Source organism: Accipiter gentilis, chromosome W, assembly GCF_929443795.1.
Source record: "Accipiter gentilis chromosome W, bAccGen1.1, whole genome shotgun sequence".
In the NCBI taxonomy this organism is placed as follows: domain Eukaryota; kingdom Metazoa; phylum Chordata; class Aves; order Accipitriformes; family Accipitridae; genus Astur; species Astur gentilis.
Genome location: NC_064918.1, coordinates 28496579 through 28524305, shown reverse-complemented (window position 1 = coordinate 28524305; position 27727 = coordinate 28496579). Strand labels below are relative to the sequence as shown.

The 27727-nt window shown below is 46.4% G+C and overlaps 1 long non-coding RNA gene across 1 annotated transcript in view; it reads left to right on the top strand.

The window, feature by feature from the left end:
* Positions 1-27727, top strand: part of LOC126035527 (uncharacterized) — a 73434-nt gene that overhangs the window by 19223 nt on the left and 26484 nt on the right. The window lies entirely within an intron of this gene.

The following is a 27727-nucleotide window of genomic DNA, read 5'->3' as shown; positions in this document are numbered from 1 at the left end:
ATGAACTCTTCCCTCCTTACCCTCACCAGTCACTTTCCCCTGCTAACCCTCAACTCCCTCATCGCCTCTTTTTCCCGCGCTTGTCTCTTTCCCCTCTTTCCACTCTCCTGTGTCTCTCACCTCTCTTCCCTCGGTGTCTACTTTTCCCGCATTCACTCGTATTCCTCTATTCCCTCCCATCCCTCAAGTCTCTCTTTCCCTCGCCTTTCACGTTTCCCTGTTTCCCCCAACCCTCTCTTTTCCCTCTCTTTTCTCTCTCCTGTCTCTATACTCTGGACTCTTTCTTTTCCACCTTTTCCCTCGCTTGTCTCTTGTCCCTCTTTCCCCTCACCTGTCTCTTTTGCCTCTATTTCCCTCGGTCTGTAATTTTCCCACTTTCACACGCATTCCTCTATTCCCTCCCATCCCTCAACTCTTTCCCTCTCTTTTCCCTCTCCTGTCTCTTTTCTCTGGACTCTCTTTTCAATACTTTTCCTTGCTTATCTCATTTCCCTCATTTCCTTCGCCTGTCTCTTTTACCTCCCTTCCCTCGTTGTCTAGTTTTCCCACTTTCACATGCCTTCCTATATTCCATCACATCCCTCAACTCTCTCTTACCCTCGCCTGTCACTTTTCCCTACTTTCCCCCAACTCCCTCTTTCCCCCCTCTCCTGTGTCTTTACTCTGGACTCCCTCTTTTCCATCCTTTCCCTTGCTTTTCTCTTTTCCCTCTTTCCCCCTATCTGTCTCTCTTACCTCTCTTTATCTCGCTCTCTAATTTTCCCACTTTTGCTCACCTTTCTCTATTCCCTCCCATTCGTCAACTTCCTCTTTTATCCTCTCCCCACCCTTGCCTGTCTCTTTTCCTTCTTTCCCCTATTTCCATGAACTCTTCCTCTTTACCCTCACCAGTCACTTTATTCTGCTTTCCCTCAACTCCCTCTTTTCTTTCTCAGTTCCCTCTGCTGTTTCTTTACTCTGGACTCTCTTTTCCACCTTTCCCCTTGCTTGTCTCTTTTCCCTCTTTTCCCCTCGCTTGTCTCTTTTCCCTCTTTCCCTTCGCCTGTCTCTTTTACGTCTCTTCCCTCAGTGGTTTTTTTTCCAATTTCACTCACCTCTCTTCTCTCTCTTTTCCCTTGCCTGTATTCCCCCCCCGCTTTCCCTTGACTCTCTCTTTCCCCTTTGTCTCCCCCTTCCATGTCTCTTTCCCCTCATTTCCCTCGTGTGACACTTTTACTCTCTCTCTTTCCTAGGCGTCTAACTGTCCTACTTCCACTCACCTTCCTCTATTCCCTCCATCCCTCAACTCTCTCTTTCCCCTGCCTTTCCCTCGCCTGTCTCTTTTCCCCACTTTCCCTCGACTCTCTCTTTTCCAACTTTTTTCCTCCATTGCTTCTCTCTTCCCCCTCTTTTTACTTTCCTGTGTCTCTCACATCTCTCCCCTCGGTGTCTATTTATCCCCACTTTCACTCACCTCCTTATTTTCCCAATAATTCTTCAACTCTGTCTTCCCCCTCTCTTTTCCCTCACCAGTCACTTTACGCTGCTTTCCCTCAACTCTCTCTCTCCACTCCATTTTCCCTCGCATCTCTCTTTTCTCTGGACTCTCTTTTCCATCTTTTCCATTGCTTGTCATTTTTCCCGAATTTCCCTAGCCTATCTCTTTTACCTCTCTTCTCTCAGTGTCTATGTTTCCCAATTTCACTCACGTCTCTCTTTTCCCTCTCTTTTTTCCCTGGACTCTCTCCTTCCCGTTTGTCTCCCCATTCCATTTCTCTTTCCCCTCATTTCCCTCGCCTGACACTTTTACCTCTCTTCCCTCGGTGTCTATTTACCCACTTTCACTCGTCTTCCTCTATCCCCCCCATCCCTCAACTATATCTTTTCCCTCTCGGTTCCCTCGCCTGTCTCTTTTCCCTGCTTCCCTGGACTCTCCCTTTCCAACTTTTCCGCCCATTTCTTGTCTCTTTCCCCTCTTTCCACTTGCCTGTGTCTCTCACCTCTCTTCCCTCCGTGTCTATTTATCCCCACTTTCAGTCACCTCCTTATATTCCCTGTAATTCCTCAACTCTGTCTTTCCCCTCTCTTTTCCCTCACCAGTCATTTTACTCTGCTTTCCCTCAACTCTCTCTTTTCCTCTTTTTTTCCCTCGCCTGTCTCTTCCCCCCCGCTTTCCCTGGACTCTCTCTTTTCCCTCTTTTTCCCCCATTGCTTGTCGCTTTCCCCTTATTTCCTACGCCTGTCACTTTTACCTCTCTCTTCCCTAGGTGTCTAGTTTTCCCCAACTTTCACTCGCCTTCCTCTATTCCCTCCCATCCCTCAACTCTCTCTTTTCCCTCTTGTATCTCTTTTCACCACTTTCCCTGGAGTCTCTCTTTCCCTATTTTTTTCCCATTGCTTGTCTCCTTCCCCTCTTTCCACCTGCCTTTGTCTCTCACCTCTCTTCCCTCGGTGTCTATTCATCCCCACTTTCACTCAAGTCCTTTTTTTCCCTATAATTCCTCAACTCTGTCTTTCCCCTGTCTTTTCCCTCACCAGTCACTTTACCTTGCTTTCCCTCAACTCTCTCTTTTCACTCTATATTCCCTCGCATCTCTATTTTCTCTGGACTCTCTTTTCCATCTTTTCCGTTGCTTCTCTCTTTTCCCCAATTTCCCTCGCCTGTCTCTTTTCCCCGCTTTCCCTGTCCCGATAGTGACACTCTTGACAAACCCCTCTGGGGGAATACCCATAACGGTAATGGTTCCACCACTTTCCCTGACACATTATACACTTATAATATACAAATGGATAGCAATTACAATTTAGATTTATACAGTTGATGATCACAGGTTTACTCATCGGTTCTTTTTCTTCAAAGTAACCTTCAAGTCCTCCGAGTTCTTAGCCACCTCCCAATGAGAAGTGTGGATCAGTCCCTTAACCTGAGTAGCATGGGTTCGTCCCTTTTCCGCCGTCCGGATGGCTGTATCTGTAGTCAAAAGAACAAGAAACGGACCTTCCCAGCGGGGGTTTAGAGATGTTTCTTTCCATGTTTTTATCAGCACGTGGTCTCTAGGCTCAATTTTATGAATAGGAAATCCCAAGGGGACTGTTTGTTTTATTATTCCTTTCTGGTCGTTGTTTCTCATGACCTTTGCTAAGGTAGTTATGTAGGTATGGATTGATGCATCTTCAACCTTGGGGTGTTGGATTGGTAACAAATTTGTTTTAACAAGCTCTGGTCAGGTTTGTTGTTATCTCAACCCTCCGAGCCCCATGTTGTGTGTCAAAATGGACTGTTGTGTTTTAACCCCAGCCAGCAACTAAGCACCACGCAGCTGCTCACTCACTCCCCCCCCATCCAGTGGGATGGGGGAGAAAATCGGGAAAAAGAAGTAAAACTCCTGGGTTGAGATAAGAACGGATTAATAGAACAGAAAAGAAGAAACTAATAATGATAATGATAACACTAATAAAATGACAACAGTAGTAATAAAAGGATTGGAATGTACAAATGATGTGCAGGGCAATTGCTCACCACCCGTCGACCGACACCCAGCCAGTCCCCAAGCGGCGATTCCCCCCACTTCCCAGTTCCTGTACTAGATGGGACATTACATGGCACGGAACACCCCGTCGGCCAGTCTGGGCCACCCGCTCCGGCCGCGTTCCGCGCCAACCCCCCCGCACCCCTCCAGCCCTCTTGCTGGCCGGGTATGAGAAGCTGAAAAATCCCTGACTACAGTTTAAACACCACCGAGCAACAACTGAAAACATCAGTGTTATCAACATTCTTCACATACTGAACTCAAAACATAGCACTGTACCAGCTACTAGGAAGACAGTTAACTCTATCCCAGCTGAATCCAGGACACTTCGGTAATTCAGTGAAATCAACTTGTATTTTCTCAAAAGGTCTATAAGCCATTTTCCTCTTTCCTGTGGCTGCTTGTTGATTGATTTTTAAAATGTTATGAATGTTTACTAGGGTTCAGTATATCTCTGCATATTAGCATTCTATATGTCATATTCCATAAGTAACTCTTCAATAGACACTGTCTCACATTCATTATTGACAAGTTAAGCAGCCTTGTGTATATATAAATTTTCATTTGTCTTTCTTAAGTTAATAAATTTAATGAAATATTTTCAAAATATGTACTACAACAACTACCAAAGTATTTGAAAAAGATGCTGTTATAAATACCTGAGACAACCTATAACAGCCATATGAATTGGTTTTCACCCTAATCACTTACAGTCCTTTTCCAAATCAAGTAAGAAGCAAGTAACTAGTTTGAAATAGTTATATATTTTTAACAACCTGAAATGAGTATTACTTTTCAGATAGCTAGCAAAGTCTTTTAATTTTGCCTATAAACACAATTAGGTATTAACACAGGACTGTATAGTGTTTATATTCTTATTAACCTGCCAACAAGAATAGTTTATTGGCAACCTTAAATATTCAGAGGCAAAACACAATTCCTTGGCACAGAGGCTTTACAGCAGAGCAACATATTTTACCCTTAGAACCATTATATAGGAACACAAAGAAAATTACTATGTTACTTTTAGTGATCTGAGTCCTCAGGGCTGTTTCCTGGGCCTCTCTATTTGACAAGTTATTCCCTCTGATTCGGTAATCTAATATTTCTTTGATGTCCTCTCATATGTACCACTGTTATCTCCTTTGGTTTTCTTAATGCTCTTAAAATTTTTGTTATTAATTCCTGATGTATAAGATTCCTCCCTTGAGTATTAATTAAACCTTTTTCTTTCCAAATTTTTCCAAAAGTGTGAACAACTCCATATGTATTTTTGTAATCTGTAAATATAGTCCCATTTTTTTTCTCTTTAATTAATTCTAGGGCCTTATATAGGGCATAGAGCTCAAAAGCCTGAGCTGACCATGATGGGTTTAGAGGTTCTGATTCTACAGGTTTTAGGTCCTTATTAATTATTGTCTCACTTTAGTCTGGGTCTCAATTACCTTTAAGCAGTTATGTTGTAATTTTTTTTGATGGTTTTCCAAACAAAATGTGCTGGAATATGAGCAAAGGTTACCCTCAGTTTTAAATTAGGGGAGTCAATCAATATTGTTTCATATTTTAGGATCTGGCTATATGTTAGCCATTTTCCACTTTCTGTTGTAAACACTTCTGACATTATGTGGAGTATACACTTTTAAAGGGGTATTAAAGGTAATCTTTCTAACTTCCTCCATTAATAACGCCATAGTGACTAAAGCTTGGAGACAAGTAGGCCATTCTCTACTTACTGGATCAAGTAACTTAGAACAATACCTCACAGGTTTTGTTTTTTGTTGGTTTTTTTTTTTAATTCCTGCCCAGTCTTGAGCAAGGGTTATTCACAAAAAAAAGGGGGGGGGGGGGGTGTTTTGTTTTTTGTTAGATCTGTGAGGCTTAATACAGGTGCTTGTATTAATGCCCTTCTTATTTCCTCTAATTTCTGCTCATCTTCTGTAGACCATTTAAGTTGGTTATTAGTTAATTTCACCTTTTCACTGTAGTTTTTAAGCCATGGTCTACAACATCTTAGTAATCCCAATATTTGTCGAATTTCCTTTTTAGTTTGTGGGGGTTTAACAATTTAATAGTGGTTTCTTGGGTTCCTTCTTTAGTTTCTCCCGCTATTAATAGATCGTCCACATATTGTAATAACTTTACTTCTCTGGGTAAAAATGAAATCTTGTAAAATTTTTTCTAAAGATTGTCCAAATAGATTTGGTGACTCTGTGAACCATTGTGGTAGCACAGTCCATCTTAATTGTTTTCATTGATAGTGATACAGCAGTCACACAGAAAGCCCCACTCTCTTTGGCTGTTTACAGAGTTGACTTTCCTTACAGCCCTGCAGCGCGAGGAGAGGCGGCAGCTGCTCCTGGGGGGGGGGGGGCTGCCCCCACTGCTGCTGCCGCTGTTGCTGCAACAAAGGACCTTGTCTGCTGCCACTGCAGCGCCGGCACGGAGCCGGACTCCTCTCCCTGACTGCGAACGCTCAAGTTCAATTTCAAAATCAAATCCCCTCTTAACAAACCGTATTCCGCCCCAGGGAGCAAGAGCAAATCACCAAGGACCTCAAAAAGTTTCCTTTTTTGCACCTACAATATTTACGGTGTTCCCAGCAAGGGTGTAGCCGGAGGGCAGCCCCTGAACGGTGGATCCCTCGGCCCCTGCATCTACTAAAAACTCCATTCACTCCCTTTGGGGACTCAACCTCAATTCCACTCGGGGCTCCGTAGATGTTCCAGTCCCTAATAAGCAGAGCCCCTGACTCCCCCATTCACCTCCAAACATCTGTTCATCCTACTGTTTCCTTCCACAACTCTGCTTCAAGTGCCCTTTCTTCTCACAGCAATAGCATTCAACTCCTGTTTCTCTACTTTCCGGTCCAATCGGCTTTCCTCATCTCCACGTACATACACCCCCTGAGTCTCTCTCAACAACTCATTTAACCCTTTGTCCTGCCAGTCTTTTAACTTCTCTAATTTCTCTCTTATGTCCACTTACGATCTAGCCACAAACCGTGTCCTCAGCAGGGCTTGACTCACGGCTGCACCAGGACCAACTCCAGAACACAACTGCAAACCTCTCTCCAATCTTTCCAACTAGTCAGTCGGAGCTTCATCCCCCCTCTGACACTCACCGAAGGCTCCATTTACATCCTGACCTCCGGGAACCGTTTCCCGCACTCCCCAAATCACCATGTCTCTCAAATCACTCACACTCTATCTCCCGCAACCTGACGGTTCCAACTTGGTCTCTGTAGGGGCTATTTCACATCCCCCTGGGGCCTATGTTGATGTCTTTGGTCCCAGTGTCTCATCCCTGATCTCCTAATCATATCCCTTTCTTCAGATGTGAAGAGTATTCTTAAGATAGCCTGAATTTCATCCCAGGTGTAAACACTAGGGTCTAAAAATTGATCTAGTCTTTCGGAGACCCTTAGAGGGTCCTCAAGTAAACTTCTCATTTCCTTCTTAAATTCTTGGACGTCCCCAGAATTTATGGGCAACATTAGAAGCATAGTTATCACAATCAAGATCACTACCACCACAGTCTTGAGCAGAGATATCAACCATCCAGACAATCCCCAACCCTCAAATATCTTTGTCCTTGTGCTAAAAGCAAGAAATCAATTGCAGCTCTATTTTATAACATAGCATGTCTGACACTATCAATGTCTAGCAGTAAATCTGATAATACTACACCAGTCTGTATTCAGGGACCCCAGAATTTGTGATTCCTGGGGTGGCAATGAGGGTTAACGCCCGATCTGTGAAAACCAGGCATTCCCATCCACTGAGTCCATGACCTGCTGCACAGGGGTCTCCATCAATAAGTTCTTAAACTTTGTTGATGTTAGTGTAACCCCCTATTAAACCTGTGAAAAAGGGATTGCTTGGTGTTGCTGTACTAAGGTATAAGCAATCTTGTCCAGTCACGTCAGCCAGGGTCATCCAGATGTTTTCTTTGGTTTGCGGTGGTATCCATGACTACGTCCATCTGAGGACTGTGAGGTAGATGAACCATCTGTACATTCTTGTGCTGTCTTGCTCCACAAATTCAGCCCAGCAATCAGTAGGTGTCAGTTTTATGTGGGTGTCCCTACAGAGGCAACTATGGTTTTGCTGCACACCAGCCTGATGCTCTTCGGAAAATCCTGGTATTTATACATTTGTAGAGGAACGGATTTCAGCACATGTGGCCAGCGGGTGCCAAAAATCCGCCTCATTTGCAACCTATGACGCATGCGCTCGCTGGCCAGGCGCGCTGCATGAGTCATAGTCATCCTGTCTATTGGTTCATGGACTTTGTGATGCGGTTGCAATGCACAGAGAATCTTGACCTGTTATATTGGTCAAGGTGACCTACACTTAGGTTTTGGTTGAGGTGGTATTCATATTGCCGCACCCTCTGGGATGTTCCAGATGATGATGGTCGTACAAATCAAGCGGGAGTCCATTGTGGGCCTGTATCTGTAGAAACACAAGCATAACCTCGCCCCCAGGTTAACAGCTCACATGGTCCACTCCACTGACCAGTAACTAAATCTTTAACATGTACTTTGATGCCTCTTTGTAAATTCTGTGTTGAAAAAAGAGAAGTGTTGAAAAAAGGAGGTAGAGAAGAATTATCCCCATAATAGAGAAAGCTAAGAACATAAACCACGTTATCTAAACATGCCTGTGGTGGTTCCCCAATCATTCCCCCTTGTTGTTTTTGAAGCTGCTGCTTCAGTGTGCTATGTGCACGCAGCTCTACTATTTGTGGAGAACCATTTTGATACACTACTTTGCTGTTCCAGTTGTTGTTTTCATACCATACTACTGCTGCTTTACCTGTTTTCCAGAACCATCTGTGAAGACAGTAGGGCCTTTCACAGGTTCCGGCTGGCTTACGCTTTTCTGACCAAATGGTATTTCTCGAGCAAATTTCAGGAGCGGGTGCGACGGTAGATGATACGAGATCTGTCCTTGAAAACCCGCCATAGCCACTTGCAGCTTGTAATTGTTTGCCAGACACCATTGAAAGTACCAATTTTGAACAGGTAAAACAATAGTAGCTGGATCACGTCCTGTTAGTTCTACACATCGTTTTCTGGCTTTTATGATTACATCAGCAATAAGTTCAAACAAGCCAGGAGCAGTTTTTTGTGGCCAGAAATGACAAAAACATCCATTCTAAAATATGTAATGGGTCATCCCACTCAGAATTCCACTGCACCAAAGCACCAAATGTCACAGTTTTGTCAATTAGTACAAAGAATTGTACCAATTGAGACAGATCAATTTGAGAAACAAATTTCTTGTGTATACATTGTTCCACCCTGTGAATTACATTTAACGCTTCCTTATTCAATATTCTGGGTTCTGTTGGATCATTGGAATTTTTTAATAAGTCCAATAGAGGTTGTAACTGCGAATTGGTCGGTCCAAGATAGGGCCTGATCCAATTCAAGGATCCCATTAATTTCTGTACATCACTGAGTGTCTTAACTGCAGGGTTAAGTTTCACAGGTTGGGGCACAACCTGCTTATTTGTAATTGTCATTCCCAAATATTTCCAGGGTGCTATTTTTTGCTCTTTTTCAGGGGCAATAACTAACCCATATTGTCGTAGTGAATTCGTGGCCAAAATTTTCATGCCATTCAACTCCTCCTTGTTGTCTGATGCTAACAGAATGTCATCCATATAGTGATAACTATAACTAGTAGGGAATTTTTCCCGTACAGGTGACAGAGCTTGTGCAACCAACGATTGACAAGTGGTTGGTGAATTTTTCATGCCCTGCGGCAGAACTCTCCATTGATATCTTTTTGCTGGTTTTGCATGATTGATAGAAGGCACAGAGAATGCAAAAATATTTTAATTTTTTTTTTTTTTTTTTTTTTTTTTGTCTTGGGAAGCTAATGGAATTGTAAAAAAAACACCAATCCTTAAGGTCCATGACAATGATTTCCCAATCTTGAGGGATCATGGCAGGTGAAGGCATGCCTGGTTGCAGAGCCCCCATCGTGGCCATGACAGCATTGACTTGCCACAGGTCATGCAAAAATCGCCATTTTCCTGATTTCTTTTTTTTTCACAAAACACTGGAGTATTCCACGGACTGTGAGATGGTTCAATGTGTCCGGCAGCTAGTTGTTTTGCTACCAATTCTTGCAGGGCCTTTAATTTTTTTAATTGGTAGGGGCCACTGATCCACCCACACAGGGTTATTTGTTAACCAAGTTAAAACAAGCATGGGTTGTCTAACACCCTGCAGCACAGTGGCCCCTGCTAAAAATCTGTGATAATTCTCACCCCCCACTGCGACAAGCAATCCCTCCCCCATAAATTGAGGGGAGCTGCCATCACATATGGTTTAATAACTACTTGTTGGCCCTCAGGATTGGTAATCAGAACTGGAGTGGCTGCTATCTTTGCACGTGTGGATCCTCCCAGCCCCACTACTCCCATACCAGCCTCCTCTGTTGGCCAGGTAGATGGCTACAGATAATCGGCAATAATACTCACATCAGCTCCGGTGTCCAGGAGCCCTGCAAGCCTTACTGTAGTCGGAGATCTTCCGTGATTTGACAGTGTGCACGTCATATGTGGTCAGGATAATGAGACAGTCTGAGACCAGCAGACCTGAGGGGGTCCTGTGGAGCCGAAGCCTCCATCGCATCGCAGTCGCTGTTCTGCTTTTGAAATAGAACTCGAAAAAGGAACAAGTTGAGCAATGCGAGCACCTTTAGGGATTGTTACTGGTGGGTAGGGGGTCGAAATCATCGCGCAAATTTGACCTGTAAAAGCAGCATCAATAACTCCCACATGCACGATTATTCCATTTAACGTGCTACCTGATCTTCCCGGTAGCAATGCACTCAGTCCCCGTCCTATAGGACCCCTTGCATTAAGAGGGACCTTAATGATGTCTTTCGTGGCTAGAGTTACTGTGTCAGCGGTGGATACATCCAACCCTGCTGAGCCAGCTGTTGCAGCTGACAATTGTTCGCAGAGAGGAATTGGCCGGCTGTCGGGAGGGGATTTGTTCTCCTCGCGCGCCCTCTCGCACTCGTTTTGTGGTTTTCCTGTAGCGGCTGTCCATTAGCATGAAATTTGGAATGACACTGTTTTGCAAAATGTCCTAATTTCCCACATTTCTTGCAAGTAATCTCCAGTGAGTGGTGCACCGGTTGTTTACCTGGTGATGTTTTGTGTGGAGAAGTTCCATGATGCACCCTTCACTGCCACACCCAAAGCACTTTCCAGAATTTCTCATAGCATTGGCTAGGGTGGCCACCGTGTGTTCCAGTGTCCCAACTTTAGAACATGCAGCTACCATGTCAGGGACAGAAGGATCTCCTGGTAAAGCCTGTATGATCTTTTGACAGTCCTCATTAGCATTATCTTTTACCAACTGTTTGCATAGCATTTGTCTTAAGACCTCATCTTCTACCTGTTTTTCCAGGGCAGCAGATATTTTTTCTACAAACTGTAAAAAGGGTTCTGTGGGGCCTTGACGGATAGTGAGGTATTTTTGCTTCGGAGCTGCCATATCCATGGTTCGCTTTATTGCCATAAGGCCTATATTTTGGGCTTGTTTGAGAGCCATCAGAGGCCATGTAGCCTGCAGCTGAGGGTTACTATACTGCCCTTCACCAAGCAAAGCATCCTCTCCAAGGCCTAATCTCGGGTCGTCCTGTGGCAGTCGTGAATTATGCAGCGCCGCCGCGCGTGCCATCTGCCTCCAGGTGGATTGAAATACTTGCAATTGTACGGGCTGAAACAGCACTTGTGCTAGATGCATAATATCATATGGACACAGCAGATCTGTGCTAATTATACGAGTAAGTTGCATTACCTCAGGAGAATTGATTCCAAATTTTTGTACTTTAGTCTGCAAATCCTGCACTACTCTCCAGCCTATGGGATTGTGCTCATCGTGCAGGTTTGTGCCTGCAGCAGCTTTGAAAACAGGAAATGTAACAGGAGCCTCTGCTGCGTTATCTAGAGGCTTTAGAAATGCTGGTGTTAGAGAGCACGGGCTGAGGCATTCTACTAGATCCCAGTTGCCAGAGTCGGCAGCACATCTTCTAACTCCCTCCCAAAATTGACCAGGGGATCTTGGGACCACAGTTACTGTGGACAGAGGGAGAGTCCATGGCAGGTATTCTTTCGGTATGGTTTTATCTGCGAGCTGCAGAGATCGCATAGCGTCAATTAGAGCTTTTTCTGCCTCAGTTTAATTTTGGCTCTCACTTTCCGTTTGGCCCTCATATTCGGTTTGACTCTTACCGTCCTTTTGGCCCTCAATTTCATTACGGCCCGCACTTTCCGGCTCAGTGTTAGTCACCGCATTTTTCTCCTTGGGGGGGGCTGATGGAGTCACCCCTTCCGCTGCCGCACCAGTAGGTGAGGAGGGCCCCTCATCGCCCGGTAAAGTAATTAATGGCGTAGGAGGAGGAGGTGAATAAGGGTATGATCTGATTTTGCTCGTGAGGGGTTTTCTGCCCACAACTGCTGATATTGCAGCATCGGCCGCAGCTGTTACTTGAGCAGAAACTTTTTCATTGATAACAGTTTCTGATTTCTCATCTTTCTTTTGCTGATCTTTTGAATCACATTCTGCTTTCCATTCCTTCAGGGTCTCACGTAATAGATGCCATATGATCACCGACTTACAGAGCTCTTTCTGTCCTTTAGAGATCTCATCAAACATTTTCCAGCCCACTGCTTGCCATGCATCCACACTGAATGCAGTAACTGTTGTGGCTGTAAAGCCTTGCATCTTACACCGTATTAAAATCCTTTTCAGGCTTTGTTCTGGGGTTTTAACCCCTTTTCTTTTTAATAGGGCTTTCCAGGTAGACAAAATCGTCTCCTTTTCTTTTGTTAATTGCTGCCCCATTCTAACAGTTTAGTCCCCGGTGGCTCACCTTATTAGGTGTCTAGGCTCAGGTCCGGACCAGGCAGATTCCACTGCTCTCAGCTTCACCAGGCTCCGTCTCCACAGCTTTTCTCGCTGCCGGTATACTCTTCCGCAGCTCTCGTCGCCGCTGAGTATACTTCTAGCTAGTGCTGGATTTATCGCTGTTAGATAATCTGTTCGCTCAGGCGCATCGGGGTCACCATTTGTCGCGGTAGAGACAGACACGACAAATAATAGATCATGCAAAATGGCTACTTTATTGTTCTAACACACCTTTTTATCCCCTTCTTCAGAGTATGTGTTAGTATATGATTGGCTTAGTTAGTAAGTAACAATTCATGATTGGTGAGTTTGTCAGGACGGTTCTTATCACTATCTTGTTTTCGTACTGGTCTTCTCGGATCTTTCCAGACTTCTCAAGGATATACTACAAGCTGCTCAAGGTTATACTACAAGCTGCTCAAGGTTGCGCTGTTCTCGAACTGTCAGGAATTCCGTAGACTCGTTGCATCCCCCAACAGGGTCGAGTCCCCGTCGAAAATATTTTTGGTGCCGGCTGAGCTCCTGACGAAAATTATTTCAGGTCCAGCTGACCCCCAGTCGGAAATTTTTACTGGGCCGGCCTAGCCCCCGTCAGAAATTTTTTCGCGGTCGGACGAACCACCTCAAATTTATTTTCAGAGCCGCCTGAGCCCCCGTCGAAAAATATTTTCGGGGCCAGCCGTGCCCCCGTCGAAAATATTTTCGGTGCCGGCCAACCGCCGTCAAATGTTCCTTCGAGGACGGCCGAGCCCCTGTGGAAAATGTTTTTGGTACCGGCCAAGCTCCTGTCGAAATTATTTTCGGGGCCTGCCGAACCTCCGTCAAAATTTTTTACGGCACTGCACAAGTTCCATTAGAAAATATTTTCGGGACAAACCTATCCCTCGTCAAAAATTTTTTCTAGGCCGGCTGAACCACCTTAAAATTTTTTTCACAGCCGGCCGAGCCCCCGTCAATAATATTTTCAGAGCCAGCCTACCCCCGTCAAAATTTGTTTTGGAGCCTGCCGAGCCCCTGCCGAAAATATTTTTGGTACTGTTCGAGCTGCCGTCGAAAATAATTTTGGGACGGGCCAAGTCCCCTTCGAAATTATTTTTGGTACTCGCAGAGCTCCAGTCGGAAATTTTTTCTGGGCAGTCCGAGCCCCCTTCGAAAATATTTTCGGAGCCGGCTGAGCCCCAGTCGAAAATATTTTTGGGACAGGCCGAGTCCCCGTTGAAAATATTTTCGGTAGCGGCCGAGCTCCCATCGACATTATTTTCGGGTCCTGCCTATCCCCCGTCTGAAATTTTTACAGCGCCAGACAAGTGCCATTCTAAAATATTTTTGGGACAAACCGATCCCCAGTCGAACATTTTTTCAGGGCCGGCCGAACCACCTCAAAATTTTTTTCAGAGCCGGCCAAGTCCCCGTCGAAAATATTTTCGGTGCTGGTGAACCCCCGTTGAAAATAATTTAGGGGCCGGCCGAGCCCCAATAGAAATTTTTTTTGGGTACTGGCCGAGCTCCCGTCGACATTATTTTCTGGGCCTGCCTATCCCCCATCTGAAATTTCTACAGCGCCGGACAAGTCCCATTCAAAAATATTTACTCGACCAACCAATCCCCCGTTGAAAATATTTTCCGGGCCGGATGAGCCCCCTTCGAATATATTTTTGTGACGGGCCGAATCCTCGTCGAAAATATTTTTGGGACGGGTCGAGTCTCTGTCGAAAATATTTTCAGAGCCAGCAGAGCCCCCATGGAAAATATTTTCGGTGTCAGCCGAGCCCCTTTCAAAAGTTTTTTCTGTGCCGGCTGAGTCCCCGTCGAAAATATTTTTGGGACCGAACGAGGCCCCGTCGAAAATATTTTCAGGACGGGCCGAGTCCCCGTTGGAAATATTCTTGGTGCCGGCCGAACCCCCTTCGGAAATATTTTTGGGGCGGGTTGAGCCTCCGTTGGAAATTTTTTCAAGGCCAGACAAACCACCTCAAATTTTTATTCAGAGCTGGCTGATCCCCCGTCGAAAAAAATTTTCGATGCCGGCTGAGCCCCCGTCGAAAATATTTTCAGTGCCAGCCAACCCCCATCAAAAGTTCTTTTGCGGCCGGCCAAGCCACCTTTGAAAAGATTTTAGGTGCCGGCCAAGACCCCGTTGGAAATATTTTCAGTACCGGCTGAACTCCCACTGAAATTAATTTTGGGGCCGGCCGAGAACCCGTCGGAAATTTTTTCAGGACGGGCCGAGCCCTCGTCGAAAATATTTCCAGTGCCGGCCGAGGCCCCGTTGGAAATTATTTTGGTGCCGGCCGAGCCTCCTGCGAAAATATTTTCATTTCCGGCCGAGCCCTATTTGGACATTTTTGGGGGGCTGCCTGAGCCCTGTCGATATGGTTTTCGGGGCTGGCCGAGCCCTCGTCAGAAATATTTTCGGTGCCAGCCGAGCTCCCGTCGAAAATATTTTCGTTACTGGCCGAGCCCCCTTCAAAAATATTTTCGGGGCCGGACAAGCCCCCGTCGAATATATTTTTGTGACGGGCCAAGTCCCCGTGGAAAATATTTTTGGTGTCGGCCAAGCCCACCTTGAGAATATTTTTGGTGCCGGCGGAGCCCCCGTCGAAAAATATTTTCAATGCCGGCCGAGCCCCCATCGAAAAGTTCTTTCAGAGCCGGCCGAGCCCCCTTCGAAAATATTTTTGGTGCCCACTGATCCCCCGTCGAAAATATTTTTGGGAAGGGTTGAGTCCCTGTCAAAAATATTTTCGGTAGCGGCCGAGCTCCCGTCAACATTATTTTCTGGTCCTGCCTGTCCCCCATCTGAAATTTTTACAGCGCCAGACAAGTCCGTTTCGAAAACATTTTCTGGACCAACCGATCCCCCGTTGAAAATATTTTTGGTACCGGCCGAGCCAACATTGAAAATATTTTCGGGGCTGGGCAAGCCCCTGTCGAAAATGTTTTCGGTACCGGCCGAACACCTGTTGAAAATTTTTTCGGGGCCCGTCAAGCCCCCTTCAGAAATTTTTACTGCGCCAGACAAGTCCAAGTCGAAAATATTTTTGGGACCAACCGATCCCCCGTCGAAAATATTTTTGGGACTAACCGATCCCCCATCGAAAATATTTTTGGTGCCAGATGAGCCCCGTTAAAATTCTTTCAGTGCCGTCTGAGCCACCCATCAAAAGTTTTTTCAGGGCCGGCCGAGCCCCCGTCGGCAATTATTTCGGCGCCAGCCGAGCCCCATTTGAAAATATTTTCTGTGCTGGCCTTGCCCCGGTCGAAAATATTTTTGGGGCCGGCCAAGCCCCCGTCAAAAATATTTTCGGTGCTGGCCGAGCCCCGTCAAAATTTCTTTCGGAGCCATATGAGCCTCCGTCGAAAATATTTTTGGTGACGGCCGAGCCCCTGTCGCAAATTTTTTCAGGGCGGGCCGAACCACCTCAAATTTTTTTCAGAGCCGGCCGAGCCCACGTCAAAATTAATTTCGGTGCAGGCCGAGGACCCTTCGAAAATAATTTCGCTGCCAGCCAAGCTCCCGTTGGAAATTTTTTCAGGGCCGGCTGAACCACCTTAAATTATTTTTGAGAGCTGGCTGAGCTCCCTTCAAAAATATTTACAGGGCCAGCCGAGCACCCTCGGAAATATTTTCGGGACAGGCCGAGTCCCCGTCAAAAATATTTTCGGTGCCGGCCAAGCCTCCTTCCAAAATATTTTCGGTACTGGCCGAGATCCCATCAAAATTATTTTCGGGCCCGGCAGAGCCCCCGGTGGAAATTTTTACGGCACCGGACAAGTCCCATTCGAAAATATTTTCGGGAACAACTGATCCCCCATCAAAAATTTTTTCTCGGCCCACTAAACCACCTCAAAATTTTTTTTAGAGCCGGCCGAGCCCCCATCGAAAATATTTTCGGTGCCAGCCGAGCCCCCGTCAAAAGTTCTTTCAAGGCCGGCCGAGCCCCCGTTGAAAATATTTTCGGTACCGGACGAACCCTTTCAAAAATATTTTCGGTACCGGCCAAGCTCCCATCAAAATGTTTTCTGGGACGGCTGAGCCCCCGTTGGGAATTTTTTGTGGGCCGTCCAAGCCCCCTTCGAAAATTTTTTCGGTACCCGCCGAACCCCTTCGAAAATATTTTCTGTACCGGTTGAGCTCCCCATCGGAAATTTTTTCGCGGCCGGCCGATCTCCCGTCAAAAGTTTTTTTGGTGCCGGCTGAGCCCCTGTAGAAAATATTTTCGGTGCGAGCTGAGTCCCCATCTAAAATATTGTCGGTACCGGCTGAACGCCTTCGAAAATATTTTCTGTACTGGTTGAGCACCCCATCGGAAATTTTTTCGCGGCCAGCCGAGCTCCCGTCAAAGGTTTTTTCGGTGCCAGCCGAGCCCCCTCCGAAAATATTTTTGGTGCCGGCTGAGGCCCCGTCAAAAGTTTTTTCGGTACCAACCGAGCCCCCTCTGAAAATATTTTTGGTGCTGGCCAAGCCCCCGTAGAAAATATTTTCGGTGCTAGTTCAGCCCCCGTCAGAATTTTTTTCGGGGCCGGCCGAGCCCTGTCAAAATTATTTTCATGGCTAGCCGAGCCTCCATCGGAAATTTTTTCAGGGCCAGCTGAAGCACCTCAAATTGTTTTTCAGAGCTGGCTTAGCCCACGTTGAAAATATTTTTGGTGCTGGCCGAGCCCCCGTAGAAAAATATTTTTAATGCCAGCCGAGCCCCCGTTGAAAAATATTTTTGATGCCGGCCGAGCCCCCATCGGAAATATTTTCAGGACAGGCCGAGCTCCGTTCGAAATTATTTTCGGGGCCGTCCGAGCCCCTGTCAGAAATTTTTATGGCTCCGGACAAGTCCCATTTGAAAATATTTTCTGGACCAACCGATCCCCCGTCGAAAATATTTTCGGGGCTGGCTGAGTCCCCGTCGAAAATATTTTCGGTGCCGGCTGAGCCCCTGTCGAAAATATTTTAGGTACCAACCGAGCTCCCGTCGAAAATATTTTCTGTCCCGGTCGAGCTCCCATCGAAAATATTTTTGGGATGGACTGAGTCCCCCTCGCAAATATTTTCAGAGCCGGCCGAACCCCCGTCAAAAATATTTTTAGTGCCGGCCGAGCCCCTGGGAAAAGTTCTTTCTGAGCCGGCAAAGCCCCTGTCGAAAATATTTTTGGTGCCGGCCAAGCCCCCATCGAAAATATTTTTGCTGCCAGCTGAGCCCCCGTCAAAAATATTTTTGGTACCGGCAGAGCTCCCGTCGAAAATTATTTTCGAGGCCGGCCAAGCCCCCATCGGAAATTTTTACGGTGCTGGACAAGTCACATTCAAAAATATTTTCAGGACCAACTGATCCCCCGTGAAAAATTTTTTCGGTACCAGCTGAACCACATCAAAATTTTTTTCAAAGGCGGCCGAGCCCCCGTTGAAAATATTTTCGAGGCCAGCTGAACCCCCGTCAAAAATATTTTCGGTACCGTCTGAGCTCCCGTCGAAATTATTTTCAGGACCAGATGAACCCCCGTCAGAAATATGTACGGCGCCAGACAAGTCCCATTCAAAACTATTTTCTGGACCAACCGATCCCCTGTTGAAAATATTTTCGGTACTGGCCGAGCTCCCGTCGAAAATTTTTTCGGGGCCGGCCTAGCCCTGTTGGAAATTTTTTCTGGACCAACCGATTCCTGGTCGGAAATTTTTTCGGGACCGGCTAAGCCCCGTTGCAATTATTTTCGGGGCTGGCCGAACCACTTCTTCAAATTCTTTTCAGAACTGGCCGAATCCCCGTCAAAAATATTTTTGTTGCCGGCCGAGCCCACATCGAAAATATTTTCGATGCCAGCCAACCCCCGTCAAAAGTTCTTTTGCGGCCAGATGAGGCCCCGTCGAAAATATTTTTGGGATGGGCCTAGCTCCCGTTGAAATTATTTTCGGGACCGGCCGAGCCCGCGTCGGAAATATTGATGGCGCCGGACAAGTCCCATTCGAAAATATTTTCTAGACCAATTGATCCCCAGTCGGTAATTTTCTCGGGGCCAGTCGAGCCCCCGTCAAAAATGTTTTCGGTGCTGGCTGAGGTCCCGTCGCAAATTTTTTCATGGCCGGATGAACCCCTGTCGAAAATTTTTATGGTGCTGGACAAGTCCTATTCGAAAATATATTCGGGACCAACCGATCCCCCATCAAAAATTTTTTCGAGGCTGGCCGAACCACCTCAAAATTTTTTTCAGAGCCGACCGAGCCTCCGTTGAAAATATTTTTGGTGCTGGCCAAGCCCCTGTTGAAAATATTTTCGGTGCCGTCCGAACCCCTTCGAAAATATTTTTGGTACCGTACGAGCCGCTGTCGAAAATATTTCTGGGACGGGCTGAGTCCATGTCGAAAATCTTTTTGGTACGGGCCGAGCTCCCGTTGACAATATTTTTGGGGCTGGCCGAGCCCCGTCGGAAATTTTTCTTGGCCATCCGAGCCCCCGTCGAAAATATTTTTGGTGCCGGCTGAGCACCCGTCGAAAATATTTTTGGGATGGGCTGAGTCCCCGTCGAAAAGTTCTTTCACGGCCGGCCGAGCCCCCCTCGAAAAATATTCTCAATTCCGGCCGAGCCCCCTTCGAAAATATTTTTGGTACCGGCCAAGATCCCGTCGAAATTATTTTCAATGCCGGCCCTCGAGCCCCCATTGGAAATTTTTATGGCGCCAAACAAGTCCCATTCGAAAATATTTTCGGGACCTTCTGATCCCCTGTCGAACATTTTTTTGGGTCTGGACGAACCACCTCAAAATTTTTTTCAGAGCTGGCTGAGCCCATGTCGAAAATATTTTTGCAGCCGGCCGAGCCCCTGTCTAAAATATTTTTGGTGCCGGCCAACCCCCGTCAAAATTTCTTTTGGAGCCTGTCGAGCCCCCGTCTAAAATATTTTCGGTGCCGGCTGAGCCCCCATCGAAAATATTTTTGGTACCAGCCAAGATCCCATCGAAATTATTTTCATGGCCGGCCGAGCCCCCGTCGGAAATTTTTATGGCGCTGGACAAGTCCCATTCGAAAATATTTTCTACACCAACTGATCCCCCGTTGAAAATATTTTCTGTGCTGGCCAAACCACCTCAAAATTTTTTTCAGAGCCAGCCGAGCCCCCGTCAAAAATATTTTCAGTGCCGGCCTTAGTCCCTGTCGAAAATATTTTCCGTACCGGCCGAGCTCCCGTCGACATTATTTTCAGAGCCGGCTGAGCGCCCGTCGGAAAGTTTTTCGGTGCCGGCCGAGCCCCCGTCGAAAATATTTTTGGTGCCGGCCAAGTCCCCATCTTAAATATTTTTCAGACGGACCGAGTCCCCGTCGAAAATATTTTCGGTACCGGCCAAGCCCCCATCGAAAATATTATTGGGACGGACCGAGTCCCTGTCGAAAATATTTCGGTGACGGCCAAGGCCCTGTCAAAAGTTCTTACTGGGCCCGCGGAGCCCCTGTGGAAAATATTTTCGGTACTGGCAGAGCCCCCATCGAAAATATTTTTGGTGCCGGTTGAGCCCCCGTCGAAAATATTTTTGCTGCCAGCCGAGCCCCCGTCGAAAATATTTTCGGTACCGGCAGAGTCCCGTCGAAATTATTTTCGAGGCCGGCCGAGCCCCGTCAAAATTATTTTCGGGGGCTGACCGAGCCCGCGTCAAAAATTTTTTCGAGGCTGGCCAAACCACCTCAATTTTTTTTTTCAGAGCTTGCCAAGCCCCCATCTAACATATTTTCGGTGCCGGCTGAGCCCCCTTTGAAAATATTTTCGGTACCAGACGAGCTCCTGTCGAAATTATTTTCGAGGCCGGCCAAGCCCCCATCGGAAATTTTTATGGTGCCGGACACGTCCCATTTGGCCGGCAAGCCCCTGTAAAAAGTTCTTTCGGGTCCAGCCGAGGACGCGTCGAAAATATTTTCGGGGCCAGCCGAGCCCCCTTCGAAAATATTTTCGGTACTGGCCGAGCTGCCATCGAATATATTTTCAGTGCCGGCCGAGGGCCCGTCGAAAATATTTTTGGGACCAGCCGAGTCCCTGTCGAAAATATTTTTGGTATCAGCCGACCTCCCGTCAAGATTATGTTCGGTGCCGCCTGAGCACCCGTCAGAAATACCTTATGGCGATGGACAAGTCCCATTCAAAAATATTTTCGGGACGAACCGATGCCCCGTCGAAAATTTTTTCAAGGCTGGCCGAAGCACTTCAAAATTTTTTTCAGAGTAGGCCTAGCTACAGTCGAAAATATTTTCAGGCCTGGCCAAGCCCCCATAGAAAATATTTTCAGTGCCGTCCGAACCCCTTCGAAAATATTTTTGGTGAGGGCCAAGCCCCTGTCGAAAATATTTTCGGTGCCGGTCAAACCCTCGTCGAAAATATTTTTGGTACTGTCTGAGCCCCTGTCGAAATTATTTTTGGGGCTGGCCGAGCCCCCATCGAAAATATTTTAAGTACTGGCCGAGACCCTGTCGAAAATGTTTTTGGTACTGGCCGAGCCCCCTTTGAAAATATTTTTGGTACTGGCCGAGCCCCCATCGAAAATATTTTTCGTGCCGGCCGAGCCCCCGTCGAAAAGTTTTTCGGGTCCAGCCGAGCCCCCATAGAAAATATTTTTGGTACAGGTCAAACCACCACAAATTTTTTTCTGAGCTGGCCGAGGCCCTGTCGAAAATTTTTTCAGTGGGGGACGAACCCCGATCAAAATTTTTTCGGGGTAGGCTGAGCCCTCGTTGGAAATTTTTTTAGTGCCGGCCAAGCCCCTGTCAAAAATATTTTTGGTGCCGGCCGAGCCCCCATCGAAAATATTTTTCGGATGGACCGAGTCCCCATTGAAAATATTTTCGGTGCCGGCTCAGCCCCCATTGAAAAATATTTTCGATGCTGGCTCAGCCCCCGTCGAAAATATTTTTGGCACCAGCCGAGGTCCTGTCGAAATTATTTTCGGGGACGGCCGAGCGCCCTTTGAAAATGTTTTCGGTATTGGCCGAGCCCCCATCGAAAAGATTTTCGTCCTGGTCAAGCCCCCTTTGAAAATATTTTTTGGGCCAGCCAAGCCCCTGTCAAAAGCTCTTTCACGGCCTGCTGAGCCCCCGTCGAAAATATTTTCGGTTCCGACTCAGCCCACATCAAAAAATATTTTCGATGTCGGCCGAGCCCCCGTCAAAAATATATTCAATGCTGGCCAAACCCCCTCGAATAATATTTTCGATACCGGCCGAGCCCCTGTCGAAAATATTTCCAGGGCCGTCCGAACCCCTTTGAAAATATTTTCGGTACCGGCCGAGCTCTCGTCAAATATCTTTTCATGGCCAGCCGAGGCCCCATCGAAAATATTTTTAGTTCCGGCTAAGCCCCCGTCAAAAATATTTTCGGTGCTGACCAAACCCCCTTCCAAAATATTTTCGGTACCATCTGAGATCCCGTTGAAAATATTTTCGGATCCGGCTGAGATCCTGTCGGAAAGTTTTTCGGTACCAGCCGAGCCCCCATTGAAAATATTTTTGGTGCTGGCTGAGCCCCCGTCGGAAAGTTTTTCGGTGATGGCCGAGCCCCTGTCGAAAATTTTTTCGGGGCCAGCCAAGAACTGTTGAAATTATTTTCGGCGCCGGCCGGCCGAGACCCTTTCGGAAATTTTTTCAGGGCAGGCCGAACAACCTCAAAATTTTTTTGAGAGCTGGCCAAACCCCTGTCGAAAAGTTTTTCGGTAATGGCCGAGCCCCCGTTGAAAATATTTTCAGTGCCAGCTGAGCCCCCGTCAAAAAGATTTTCGGGGCCGTGCGAGCCTCTGTCGAAAATATTTCAGTACCGGCTGAGATCGCGTCGAAATTATTTTCGGGGCCGGCTGAGCCCTTGTCGAAAATTTTTATGGCGCCGGACAAGTCCCATTTGAAAATATTTTCTGGACCAACCGATCCCCCGTAGAAAACATTTTCTGTACCGGCCGAACCACCTCGACATTTTTTTCAGAGCCGGCCTGTTTCTCGAAATGAGTATTCGGTGATGGAGTTAAGTATTCTTTATTGCAGCGCTGGAAGCATGGGGGATCGTTCCTCCAAACATGCTTCCCGGCTGGGACTAATTGTATAGGTTAAATACATGTCTTACATACATATTCATAGAGTTTCCGAGAAATAATATACATATTCATTGATTTTCCGAGAAGTCATTAGCATATGTAAATGTCCTTTACACATGCGTGTTGAAGGTCTTCAGTGGTCTTTGGAGTCCTCTGGTGGTCTTCCATAGTCTTCCCCACTTGTCCGCTGTTTGGCCCTTGTATGAGTTTGCGCAGTACGATCCCCTTCTGAGCCCCACAAACAACTTCTCTGCTTATCACCTAGCTTTTGGCTCAGTCATCACAAGGGACAGAACATATTTTCTTATCAAACAGAATACCTCCTCAAACAGGGCATGTTATCTTGTCTTATATTACAGACACAGGAATCTTGTGCTTTATGTCCTTGGCTTGTCTACGTAAATCAACTTCTGGAGACAGTTGTTAACCTTCTAACAAATTCCTGAGTCTTTTATTTAGCAATACACTGAGTCTAAACATACGTTCCATTTCTACATCTACTAGGCCTAGTTTCAGTCTCTGCATCAGGCTGAGCCCCCGTCGAAAATATTTTTGGTGCCGGCCGAGTCACCATCGAAAATATTTTCGGTACCGGCCAAGCTCCCGTCGAAATTATTTTCAGAGCCAGCTGAGCGCCCGTTGGAAAGTTTTTCAGTGCCGGCAGATCCCCCGTCAAAAATTTTTTTGGGACGGGCCGAGCCCCTGTCGAAAATATTTTTGGTTCCGGCCGAGCCCCCATCAAAACTTTTTTCGGGGCCGGCCGAGCCCCCATCGGAAATTATTATGGGTGCTGGCCGAGCCCCCTTTGGAAATATTTTCGGTACCGGCCGAGGTCCCGTTGAAATTATTTTCAATGCTGGCCAAAACCCCATCTGAAATTTTTTCGGGACGGCCGAGCCCCCATCAGAAATATTTACGGCACCGGACAAGTCCCATTCAAAAATATTTTCTGGACCAACTGATCCCCCTTGAAAATATTTTCGGTACCGGCCGAGCTCCCGTTGAAATTACTTTCGGGGCCGGCCGAGCACCTGTTTGAAATTTTTTCGGGACGGCCGAGCCCCTGTCAGAAATATTTTCGGTGCCGGCTGAGCCCCGTAAACAGTTTTTGCGGGGCCGGCTGAGCCCTCGTCGGAAATTTTTTCGGTGCTGGCCAAGCCCCCTTCTAAAATATTTTCGGTATCGGCCGAGCTCCCATCGAAATTTGTTGGGAATTGGCTTGATGAGAAAGGACATGGGTCTATGGAAAAGTTGTGCGAGCAGAGTTCTGTGTGAAAGAATGTCAGCCTGGGCAGCAAGACTAGGCCTTGGCCGAAGACTGCTGGCCTTGCTGATATCGGGAGAAAAACAACAGCTGGTCTCACTGTTATCAGGAGAAAGACAGGGACGGTGTGACCTTGGCATAACTTCATAAGTAACTTTTGAAGAAGTTCCCATGAGAAAGTTACTGAACACACATAGTTGCAAATCACAAGTGGGTGTGCTTTAGTAATGAATAAACATTAGCAATGTACCAATCATATTAGGACTAGTAGGCATGATTATCGCAAACTGTATAAATATGAGCTGTCCGTGCAAATAAAGTTGAATCACTTCTATCACTCATATTGGGTCAACTTATGTGCATTCCACCGCCGCTCCAACAAATGGCGCCCGAACGGGGACCGAAGAAAGGGGAATTGGAGCGACGGACACTGAGAAGCACTGGTAGCAGCGACCAGGGGGCAAAAGATTAACCGAATGCTGATCGTCTTGGTTGGTGTGTTAACTCTCGTGCCTGGACTGTCCAAAAGGGGTTCACCGTCAGTGAGGGCTACTGGAAAAAGGCTGCAAAGACTTTTTAACCGAGGTGCCTTAATCAAGGTAGCACCCAGGAGTATCAAGAAGCCGGCTGGCAATGGATCAAGAGGTAGCCCTAAAATTATTACAGTGCTTTTTAGAAAAGCAGGGGATAAATTGCGTTAAGCAACTTTCGGGATTAGTTGCTTTAGGTCGTGTTAAGGGATGCTTTAAGAATCTGGATTTATTATTTGAGGAGGGTGAATGGCGTAGATTAGGAGACGTATTATGGGATATGGTAATTGACGATGATAAATCAGCTAAAAAACTAATGAAGCAAGGACAGAAACCTTTCAATTAGTGTGGGTACAGCTTTTGAGCTTAGTACCTGGAATGCTATCGGAACCTCCCTATGGGATGAAATTAGTGACGGGTCTAAAGAAGTTAAAGGTCTTGCAACTTTATGGAAATTGATTAAGACAACTCTGTAAGAAATGAAAGCAGATCGTAAAGCGTCTGCGTCTGCTTTTGCTGCTCTCTCTCTCCAACCGCAAGCGAAAGGGAAAAGCGGGGAGAAAAACATAATGCAGCGAGAGAGACTTTTTGGAGCTTGTTCGCCTGCTCTTGTGCCCTTGACTTCTGCTCCACTCCCTGGGACTGCCGATATTAATCAGCCATCTGACAGTTCCCAAGCCTCCCTAACCGTACGATTAAAGGAAACCCTACAGAATCAGGGAGTGAATAAAAATCTGCCTACGAAAAAACAGCCTCCAGATACCACCGTTCAACATGAACAAATTATACCTAGCATACACCCTGATTCAAATAATGCAAACAAGGACTTGGCTACTCTAATAATAGAACAAAAAGAGACAATGTTAGAATTGTTAAAGGAAATGCGGAAAAGAGACGGGGAAACCAACTGCACCCGTGATAGATGCGGAGCAGCTTGTAATAGCCGCTGCAGAAGAAAGGCAGAGACATTGGAGGGGTGTAATAAAAGAGGCCATTATAGAAGGGACTATGCTCTAAGCATTCCCAGTTATTGCGTCAAATGGACAGAAAAAATGGGAGGTGTTTGACTGGAAGGTCATTGAGAAATTAAGGAATGCTGTGAGTCAGTATGGAATAAAATCTGCGTTAACTCACCAAATACTGCAAGTCATTTTTTCTGCTGATACGCTGATACCTCAAGATATTAAACAGCTAGCACAGTTGATTTTGACACCCGCCCAAATGTTAGTGTTTTTCCGGCAGTGGGAGACATTCTGTGATAGGGAAGAAGCAACATCACAACAACAAACAGATCCCCTATGGGGAGTAACTATGCAGATGCTGATGGGTACTGGACCCTTCGCATCAGGGAACGCTCAGTTACAATGTATCACTGAGGTTCATCATCTATCACAGATCTTGGCGTATCAAGCTTTTCTTACCATACCAGACAATATGTACAGCCATGCTTTTACCCAGGTGAAACAGGAGAATACAATTTATGACCACCCTGACATGAACAAGGGCATGAAAGAAAACATGTTCAAAATACTCGCTTTTGAAAATGCTACTGAAAAGACACGCAAAGCATTGTGTAATTTGCCGAAAAATGCAGACGTCGTTGATATGATAGAATACATGGATCAATCGGTGGACTCACAGAAAGTAGCCTATGCTGCCACAGCTCTCCAAGGAGCTACAAAGAAACACGAGGCCAGTAAGACACCCTTGGTCAAGTGTTCTAACTGTGGCAAACATGGACACATTAGGAGCAAATGTACAGGTACTGTTAACAGTAAGTGCTGCAACAAGTGTAAGAAAGATAACCATACCACCGAGAATACAGGAAGAAGGGAAACTTTACACCGACCATGGAGACCCCTCGTGCGACGAAACGAATGCAAGGGGCTTGAGCTGCCAGCCCTCAGGCAGCCTCGCAACCACCAGATCCGCCACCGCAGGAAGCTCTGGAGTGGATGTGGAAACCTCAATACACATTCAACATAAAAGGACCATTGGGGTTTGGACTTAGTGCATTTTTAATGGGGCGAACTTCAACAGCTCTAGAAGGAATTCTGGTGCTCCCAGGGCTTATTGATGCAGATTATTGTGGGACTGTGAAAATTATGATTCATGTTGTAATCCCTCCTGTTTCTATTCCTAAAGGTACCAGAATAGCACAATTAGTTCCATTCAGGTCGTGTGTTCCGAACCCAGGTGAAGTACAACGTGGAGATGGTGGATTTGGCTCCACAGGGAAACCGCAGGTATACTTTGCCATGGACACAACAAGAGGTAAACCAGAAAAGGTAGTGCAATTGGAAAGGCCCGATGGAGTTGTCGTCAAGAAACCGATGACAATCAATACAGGAGCTGATGTTACGATTATTTCACGATGCATTTGGCCTCCATCATGGCCATCGATCAATCCAAACTTTGGTATTGCAGGGATAGGGGGCACACAAGCCACCTTAGTAAGTCAGCTACCGATTACATTTGTGTTCCCCGATGGTGAACACATTACGACGTGTCCGTATGTCATGACTACCCCAACTGAATTGTTTGGCCTCATAGGCCGTGATTTATTGAGCCAAATGAAGGCAATGTTAGTGACCCATCCTTTTTAGGAGCGGTCACTGAGGGGTAGCCAATTCTGAAAATTAACTGGAAAACAGATGAGCCTGTTTGGATTGATCAGTAGCTGCTAAATTCTGAAAGGCTGCTAAAAATACAAGGGTTAGTTGAGGACTAATTGAGAGCGGGACATGTTGTTCCTTCTACTAGTCCATGGAATACATCAACATTTACCATTCCCAAGAAAAGTGGGAAATGGAGACTGTTACATGACCTTAGAGCTGTGAATGTGGTGATGCACAGTATGGGAGCCCTGCAGCCAGGTTTGCCATCTCCAGTTATGCTTCCAGAAAAATGGTATTTGTTAATTATAGATCTAAAAGATTGCACCCAGATGGCGCTGAACAGTTCGCCTTTTCGGTACCATCGATTAACAAGGCAGAACCCTATAAGAGATACCATTGGGTCGTGTTACCGCAAGGAATGCGCAATTCCCCCACGATGTGTCAGGTGTATGTGGCCTGGGCATCAGAGCCTGTAAGAAAGAAGTTTCCTCAGTAACTTGCCACAGGATGAAATTTTAACTCAATTGCAGGACATCTTAAGCCATCGCGGAGTAATAATCACTTCTGAAAAGGTGCAAAAGGCAGCACCTTGGAAGTATTTGGGGTGGCACATAAATGCTAGCAATGTTAAACCTCAGAAGGTTCAAACAACATGAGAAATTTCAACGTTGCATGATGTCCAGAAGCTTGTGGGAGATATCCAGTGGGTGCGGAATCTTTGCGGTATCACTAATGACGATATGGCCCCTCTGGTAGAACTCTTGGGTATGAGAACACTGTGCAGATGAGAAAGGGGAAATGACAGAGCTGACCAATT